This window comes from Chenopodium album, chromosome 25 (genome assembly GCF_948465745.1).
Source record: "Chenopodium album chromosome 25, dcCheAlbu1.1, whole genome shotgun sequence".
Taxonomy (NCBI): domain Eukaryota; kingdom Viridiplantae; phylum Streptophyta; class Magnoliopsida; order Caryophyllales; family Amaranthaceae; genus Chenopodium; species Chenopodium album.
The window spans coordinates 20,430,896-20,440,011 of record NC_137858.1 but is presented as its reverse complement, the minus strand read 5'-3'; the positions used below and the strand labels follow the sequence as shown (position 1 = coordinate 20,440,011).

At 43.7% G+C, this 9,116-nt stretch overlaps 1 non-coding gene across 1 annotated transcript; it reads right to left on the bottom strand.

The window, feature by feature from the left end:
* Positions 1 to 4,073: 4,073 nt before the first annotated feature.
* LOC145615807 (small nucleolar RNA R71) lies at positions 4,074 to 4,179 on the bottom strand. Its single transcript, XR_014107395.1, has one exon. It is a non-coding gene; the product is annotated as a small nucleolar RNA R71 (small nucleolar RNA).
* Positions 4,180 to 9,116: the final 4,937 nt, after the last annotated feature.

Below are 9,116 nucleotides of genomic sequence, written 5' to 3'. Positions count from 1 at the left end.
AAGGTAAAAAACGCCCGACTCTTTATTAGGTTGACTTCAAAATTTACTTTCCCCGAATGCTAACTTTAACTTGCTATTTCGCAGGGAGGCGAAGTGGGCAAGACGTTTGAGAAGAAACTCAAACGGGCAAGGGAAGAGTCCGCCTCCACCCCCAGCAAGACCAAAAAATCCAGCTCTACCATGACTCCTGGCGCCCCAGCCGGGAAACATAAGATGCAGATAGGGGGGCGAAATGAGAGGGTAGGCGGCAGTCTGGGCCTCGACCTCGCCAACCCCCTATCAGCAACCGGGGGGTTCACCACGCCTGCAAGCGGCTCTCGCTTGGCCGGCTCTAAAGGTAAGAACCCATTTGAATCCCAGACTGAGCTGGGGTGGCCTTTGCGAGTGAAATCCCACTCCCAACAGGCGTCATCCTAAGACGGTCGGCAACAGATAGGTGCCGCCTTAATTTTGCACTCATCACCTGTTTATTATGGTGTAGATCAATCTCCTCGCTGGCCAGACGTCCAGAGGCATGCTAGGGCCATGCTGGAGGCAGTGAGCAAGAAGGACAAGGACGCTATCCCTGGGATAGAGACGTTCAATCAGGAATGTATCATGTCCCTTCTGGCTGAGGTAAGATACTTGAACGATTTTTCTTAGTGCTTTACTCCGCCTGCAATACTAACTTAATTTGCTTTAGCAGGCTCTGCTGCGGGTAGACGGGCTCAAGCGTCCTTACACCCGCAAACGGGAAGAGGTAAAAAGGGCCAAGAAGTCCGCCACAGATGCTGATAATGTTGCTTTATACTCCACTATCATAAATAACCTTGAAACTAAAGCAACCACCATAACATAGGCGTCGAGAATCCAGAAGCTGGAGGCGAATCTGAAGACGACCAACCAGTGGGTGAGTGACGCGGAGGCGGCTCAGAAGAAGGCGGAGGAGGACCTCAAGAAGGCTGAAGAGGCGCTCAAGAAGGCCTAGGCGGACCTTGGCAAACTCTAGGGTGTTTCTGAAGAGAACACCGATTTAAAGGCCAAGGTTCAAAATCTTGAAGATGAGGCGGTCAAGGCTCAGACGAACTTCTTGGCAACCCTAGAGGCGGAGCAAAACCGCCCTGTTGCTGAAAGTGATGCTGACAACGACGCCCGGATGAGAATCGGTTGGGCTGCCTTGTACCCAGACAAGGATTATGGTGTCTGGGCACTGGCTCACAAGTACGCTAAAGAAGTGGTGTACTTGAGAGAGAAAGGCGAGCCAGAGCCCGAGTCCTTCGCCGTCTGGGCCAACACGGAGCTTCCCGAGCCTAAGCAACCCAGTCCTGGTCAAGCGCATGTGATTCCCTGAGATGATGAGGAAGAAAGGGAGAAGGACCAGGAAGGGCCGCCTGTGGCCTAATGTTTTCAGCGGCAGTATGCCAACTCTTTTTATTTTTTTTTATCTGCGGCAGTATGCCAACTCTTGCTTTTCCGGCCTGTGTGCCGAGTATCTTTGTATTTACCGGCTGAGGAGCCGGGTTTATCAACAATTTCTTTCTCTTCTCCCGGACGGGGTCCGGTTAACATTTGCCCCACCACAACCGTTTGGTTGGGTGAATTTTAATGAATGTACCGACTGAGTCGGTTTTGATAATTTTGCGTTTCTGTTTGGATTTCAATTTTTGCATTTTCAATTTTTGCGTATATGCGGCGATTTTTGCCTGACTTATCAAAAGCATGCGGCGATTTCTGCCTAACTTATTAAAAGCATGCGGCGATTTCAATCCGGATGTCCTTGCCCCTGGACGGCTGTGTGATGAGTGTCATTTATGGCACTCATAGGGTAGTCTTTTAGGTTATTTCTTTCCCTCTTTGTTGCTTTCTTCTCTTAGTTTTGGTCCTTTTTCCTTTAGTTTCCCCCTTTTCCTCTTTTCTTTATGTTTCTCGTGTTTTTATCGTGTTTTCCTTTATTTTGCTCTTTTTCCCTTTTATTTCCTTCCTTTGTTTACTTGTGTAGGTATTGCGAGATTCACCTTGGCAAAGGATACAATTCGGGACCTCAATGATCAAGCAAGGAAGAAGCATTGGGCTAGAGAGGGCTTAGAGAGGCTTTGGAGAGGCCTCGGAGAGGTCTCTAAGGAAATTCACCAGGCCGCGGGCGCGGATCATCAAGCCGCGGGCGCGGGGTTATGGTGCTCAAAACTGCCAATTTTTGGCAGGAACTTGCCGCGGTTGCCCCGCGGTCTCTCCGCGGGCGCGGGCAAAATGGAGAGGCCTCTCCACTCAGAGAGACCGCGGCCCCCTGATCAGCCTTTGGGAGCAGGGGATCTTGCCGCGGGTGCGGGTCATCTACCCGCGGGCGCGGGCCCTTGATGCCGCGGGCGCGGGTGCTGCCCAGACAGCCCGCGGAGGGTTCCGTACCCATTTTTCCGCGGGCGCGGGTTTATCGGGAGAGACCGCGGGAGCTGCCGTTTTCTTCTTTGTTTATAAATAGAGTTGTATTTCCTTTTTGAAAAAAACTTTTTTGATAATATTCATTAGCTTAATTTTAGAGAGAGAAGTTAGAGAGAAGATAGAGAGAAATTGTTGGCTTTGGATTTGTAACTCAACATTTGATCAATCAAGTTTGGATTTCTTCATCAATTTTAGTGAGATTTTCTTCTTTCCTTCTTCTTTACTTACTTGTTATTTGATCCTTTTGCTTGATGTTTGTTTCTCTTGGAATTGAGTTGTGATAATATTGAATACTTTGATTTCTATTAGATTTTGATATAGAATGATGATCAATGCAATTTCTAGTTATTTGTTCTTGAATTTCATCATGATTAGTGAGTAGATTAGTTGCTAGGGAAAGGGGGAAGCATGTTTGATTAATGGAAATGCTAGTTGATGCTCTAGATTGGTTGATTTGTTGCAATTAATTTGGTTGACATAGTTTTGCATGAGATTGATTAGATTAGGATTGATCACCCTATAAGATTAATCTAGATTGCATTGCAACTCTTAATGACATGACCAATTGATTTAAAAGTTTCTCTAATTGATTGAGTTTGTTTATGATTCTTCTTGGTTTTCCTTTCATAGTGACCACTAGATTGGCCTATAGGAGATAGTATTTGAACTCTCTTGATTGCTACTATCGTTTGTCCATTGCAAATACTTGAACTAATTGAATGAGTTTTAATCTAGCATTATCATTGATTTTGCATGTGGAACCCATATCCCTAGTGTTTAGACCTTTGATCTAGTTCATTTAGTACCAATCGATATCTCACTTTCGACTCCGAGGTAGCTTGACTTAGACTTAGGTTTTCATCATTGCATTCCCTTGGGATCGACCCTTAACTTACCCTATATTCATATAAGGTTGGTTAGGTGTTTACAAATTTAGTTTGGCTAGGGGAAAGGGTAGGGAACGACATGCATTTTCCCCTTGTCAAAATGGCGCCGTTGCCGGGGAACGCTATTGGTGCTTAGCTTTTGTTGTTGAGTCTACTTCATTTTTTTAAAAAAAAAAACAAAAACAAAAAGATTTTGTTTTTTTAGGCTACACTTGTAGCCGTGCTACTAATATTTTTGTTTGAGTTTTTGCATGCACAGAACCCGTGATCGTCCCCTTGTTCCCCTTGATCCGGAAATAGAAAGGACTATTTCAAGAAGAAGAGTGGATATTAGATCTTTGGCTTATAGCTCTTCAAGTGAGGAAGAAATTCAAGAAGAACAAGGAATGGGTGAACATCCTAGATTAGCCTTGAAGGAGCTTGGAGTGCCCGGGGCATATAGATTTGAAAGTGGAATAGCTCCTCCCACTACCCCGGCAAATGACTTCGAAATCCGTCCGGCAATGATCACCTTGATCGAGAGAAGGCAATATAGTGGGGCTAAGAATGAGAGCCCATTGAACCATTTTAAAGAATTTGAAAAATATTGCAATACCATTAAAGTCAATGGGGTTTCTCAAGAATTCATCCGCCTCAAGTTGTTCCCTTTCTCTCTAATCGGAAGATCCTTGGAGTGGCTAGACAAGGAGGTGAAGCCCAACTCCTTGAGAACTTGGGACGATGTCACAAAGGCTTTCTTGTCCCGCTTCTACCCCCAAAAGAAGACGGCGGAGGCAAGAGCCTTGATTCAAGGGTTCAAGCAAAGGCCGAGTGAAAGCCTTTACGAAGCATGGGAGAGATTCAAAGAGTATCAAAGGGAGTGCCCTCATCATGGAATCCCCACATACCAAGTGATGCAAATCTTCTATGGCGGTTTAAGTCCCCAAGGCAAGTCATGCCTTGATGGAGGGGCCGGGGGCCCTATCATGAACAAAACCGAAGAAGAAGTTGTGGACATCATTGAGGATGTGGTGACTTATTATAGGGATTGGCAAGATGGAGAGAGGGACTCTTCAAGCAAACAATCTTCATTGTATTCGGTGGACCATCTCAATGCAATCAACAACCTTTCCTCTCAAATGACAAATTTAGGGAAAGAGGTCACCGCAATCAAGGCTAAGTTGGAGAGCACTTCTTCCTCTTCTCAAGCTTCTAATCTTCCCTCCCAATTTAAGGGGAGAGGTACTCCTTCTAACTCTCAACCCCCTCCCTCTTCGCATAATATGCCTTTGGGTTGTTTGTTTTGTGATGCATGTGGATCGTATGATCATGATTCTAGTGTTTGTCCTAATGAATGTGTTGACGAGTTTGATAACCATGAGAGTGAACATGTGAATTATGTGTCAAATAATAATGGTCAACGGTTTGATAATCAAAGGGGTCAATGGAATAGGAACTTCCAAGGCCAAGGCAATTTTGACAACTACAACCAAGGCGGTGGTTATAGAAACCAAGGGAACCAAGGTTCTCGTGGTAGCTATAATAGTCAAGGTTATAGTGGCCAAAATCAAGGGCAATATTATGGTAATCAAGGCCAAAATTATGGTACCCAAAACCAAGGTTATGGAAATCATAACCAAGGTAGTGGTAACCATAATCAAGGTGGTGGAAACCATAATCAAAATTATGGCCAAAATCAAAATAGGAGTAGTTGGAACAATCAAGGACGGGGTAATTTTCAAAATAATTCTCAAAGAGGTCCCCCACCCGGGTTTGTTCCAAAAACTCAAGGTGAAAGTTCCTATTCTCAACCTTCTTCACCTAGGACTAATTTGGAGGAGATAATTGAGAATCAAACCAAGTTGTTGAACACATACATGGCCGTGAGCGATAAAAAATTCAATGAAATGATGACCCACAATAAAATGCTTGAAAACCAAATCTCTCAACTTGCTAATGCCTTGAAAGATCATGCAAGCCCTTCTTCTTTACCTTCCCAAGGCCTTGACCCCAAGAAACCCGTGAATGCTATTGTTACTAGGAGTGGAAAGGTTCTTGAGGAGGTATTGCCTAGAAATGGTGTAGATAAGGAGATTCCTAGGGAGATTTTGGTTGAGGATGAGGAAAAAAGGGCATCATTGGATGAGGTAGTTGTTGAGACACCTAGAGAGGTGAGAGTAGAGAAAGAGATTGTAAGACCCAAACTCCCCTACCCACAAAAATTCATGAGACACAAATTGGATGAACAATTTGGGAGATTTATTGAAATGCTAAAACAACTCCACCTTTCTCTACCTTTTACCGATGTGATCAACCAAATGCCAAACTATGCCAAATTCCTCAAGGACATTTTGAGTGGGAGAAGGACTTGTGAGGTTGTGGAGACCATCAATTTGACCGAAAATTGTAGTGCTATCATCATGAACAAAATGCCACCCAAGTTGAAGGACCCCGGAAACTTCTCCATCCCTTGTGCAATCAACAAAATGCAAATTGATAATGCCTTATGTGACTTGGGAGCTAGTGTGAGCCTAATGCCATATTAGGTTTATCAAAGACTTGAGTTAGGGGAACTTCTACCTTCTAACATTACCTTGCAATTAGCGGATAGGTCTATCAAATTTCCAAAAGGTAAAGTAGAAGATGTCCCTTTGAGGGTTGGGAAGTTTGTGTTTCCGGTAGATTTTGTTGTTCTTGAAATGGATGAGGATGCCACCATTCCAATCATTTTAGGTAGACCCTTTCTTGCTACCTCGGGAGCCATGATTGATGTGAGAAATACTAAGATCTCCCTTAAGGTGGGAGAAGAGGTTATTGAATTTGATTTGAATGAAAGCATGAAATATCCATGTTCTTCTTTGGAAAATTGTATGATGATTGATTCACTTGATATTGTTGTGTCTTCCATGCATGAGCACTTTCTCACTTCTAACGATGCTCTTGAGAATGTATTGTTGAACAAAGACAAGGTAGGTGCTTCATGCAAGGAGATGAATTTCTATGAGGAATTACTTGATGGAAGTGTGGAGGATGTGGATAAGCAAACATGCTTTGGAATCTCAAGCAATGAAGCTTTGCAAGCAACCACATTCTTAGGTATGAATTCTTGGGCCCTCATTCTACTTACCCCGTGATAGTTAGTGCATCCTTGAGCAAAAGCCAAGCTCAAGCGTTATGTGGTGTTTTGAGAAAACACCAAAGTGCTTTGGGGTACACAATTGATGACCTTAAAGGTATAAGCCCCGCTTTGTGCCAACACCACATAACGCTTGAGGAAGGAGCCCTTCCTTCTATTGAACGACAACGGAAACTACATCCCCAAATGGGAGAAGTAGTTAAGAAAGAGATCACCAAGCTTTTGAATGCGGGAATCATATTCCCCATCTAGAATGAGAATGAGAAAGGTGAGCTCATTCCAACTAGAACGGTCACCGGTTGGAGGATGTGTATAGACTATAGACGTCTAAACACATCAACCAAAAAGGATCACTTCCCTCTCCCTTTTATTGACCAAATGCTTGAAAGGTTGACTAGGCACAAATTCTATTGCTTCCTTGATGGATATTCGGGATTCTTTCAAATTCCCATTCATCCCGAAGATCAAGAAAAGACAACCTTCACATGCCCCTATGGTACTTTTGCATATCGAAGAATGCCCTTTGGATTGTGTAATGCTCCGGCGACCTTTCAAAGGTGTATGATGAGCATTTTTGGGGACATGCTTGAAGAGGAAATGGAAGTTTTCATGGATGATTTTTCTGTGGGAGGTGTTTCATTTGAGGATTGCCTCAAAAATCTTGAGAGATGCCTAGAAAGATGTGAAAAGGTCAATTTGGTGCTTAATTGGGAGAAGTGCCACTTCATGGTGGAGGAAGGGATAGTGCTTGGGCACAAGATTTCAAATAAGGGCATTGAGGTGGATAAGGCAAAGATTGATGTGATAGAAAAGCTTCCACCTCCGATAAATGTCAAGGGAGTGAGATCGTTCCTTGGTCATGCGGGTTTTTATAGGAGATTCATTAAGGACTTCTCACTCATTGCTAAGCCCCTAAATGACCTTCTTCAAAAAGATGTTGAGTTCAATTTTGATGACAAATGCTTGAAGGCATTTGATACATTGAAGAAGGCCCTAATCTCTACTCCTATTGTTCAAGGCCCAAGGTGGGATCTTCCTTTTGAGTTGATGTGTGATGCAAGTGATTGGGCAATTGGAGGTGTTTTGGGACAACGGGTAGACAAGAAACTTCATGTCATTTACTATATGTCCAAGACTCTCAATGGGGCTCAAAAGAACTACACAACAACGGAGAAGGAATTTTTGGCTATTGTGCACTCTTTTGAGAAATTCCGGTGTTACTTGTTGGGTTCCAAGACCATAGTCTTCACGGATCATGCGGCCCTCAAGTATCTCTTTGCTAAAAAAGAGTCCAAGCCAAGGTTGATTCGATGGGTACTTGAATTACAAGCTTTTGAGATTGAGATTAGGGACAAGAAGGGTGCGGAGAATGTAGTGGCGGACCATCTTTCTCGCCTTGAAGGGGATCAAATTCATGATGATGGTTTACCAATAGAAGATAAAATGCTTGATGATTTCTTATATGCCATAGAGGGGAAGGAACTCCCATGGTATGCCGATTTGGTCAATTTTCTAGCATGTGGGGAGTTTCCACCCTCTTTCTCCAAGAATCAAAAGAGGAAGATCAAAAGAGAAGCAAGGCACTATTTGTGGGATGAGCCTATCTTATACAAATGTGGGGTTGATGGTTTACTTAGGCGTTGTGTTCCAAATGAAGAGGTGCCTAGTGTTTTAAAAATGTGCCACTCGGACCCTAGTGGTGGACACATGGGTGTTTCCAAGACCGCTACTAAAGTCCTTCAAAGTGGTTTTTGGTGGCCACATCTCTTCAAAGATTCATGGGGCTTTGTTAAATCATGTGACCAATGTCAACGAGTTGGGAACATTTCCAAGCGAAATGAGATGCCTCAACAACCTATCCTTGAATTGGAGGTGTTCGATGTGTGGGGAATTGACTTCATGGGACCATTTCCCTCCTCATATGGGAATCAATATATTCTTGTGGCAGTGGACTATGTTTCTAAGTGGGTTGAGGCCATTGCCTCTCCAACAAATGATCACAAGGTTGTATTGAAGTTATTCAAGAAGATCATCTTTCCAAGGTTTGGTGTCCCAAAGGCGGTGATAAGTGATAATGGATCCCATTTTGTCCATAATGCCTTTCAAAAGATGTTGAGGAAACATGGTGTGCATCAACGATTTGGGCTCCCCTATCACCCTCAAACGAGTGGCCAAGTTGAGGTTTCAAATCGTCAACTCAAGCTTATTCTTGAGAAGACGGTTGCTCGTAATAGAAAGGATTGGGCGGACAAATTGGATGATGCTCTATGGGCTTATAGGACGGCTTTCAAGACACCAATCGGTACCACTCCATATCGCCTTGTCTATGGCAAATCATGCCATCTCTCGGTTGAGCTTGAACATCGTGCCATGTGGGCCATCAAGAAGATAAATTTCGACTTAGCAAGTGCGGGAGAGAAGAGGTGGTTGGACCTTCATGAATTAGAGGAACTTCGACTTGATGCCTACGATTGTGCTAGCACTTACAAAGCTCGATCCAAGGAGGTTCACGACAAGTTGATTGAGAAAAAGGAGTTTTGTGTAGGTGACAAAGTCCTCCTCTATAATTCTAGAATGAAGTTGTTCCCCGGAAAATTCATGTCAAGATGGAGTGGTCCGTTCTTGGTAAAGGATGTTTTTGGTAATGGTGCCGTGGAAATTTCTCCTTTGGATTCCTCCTCGTCATTTAAGGTTAATGG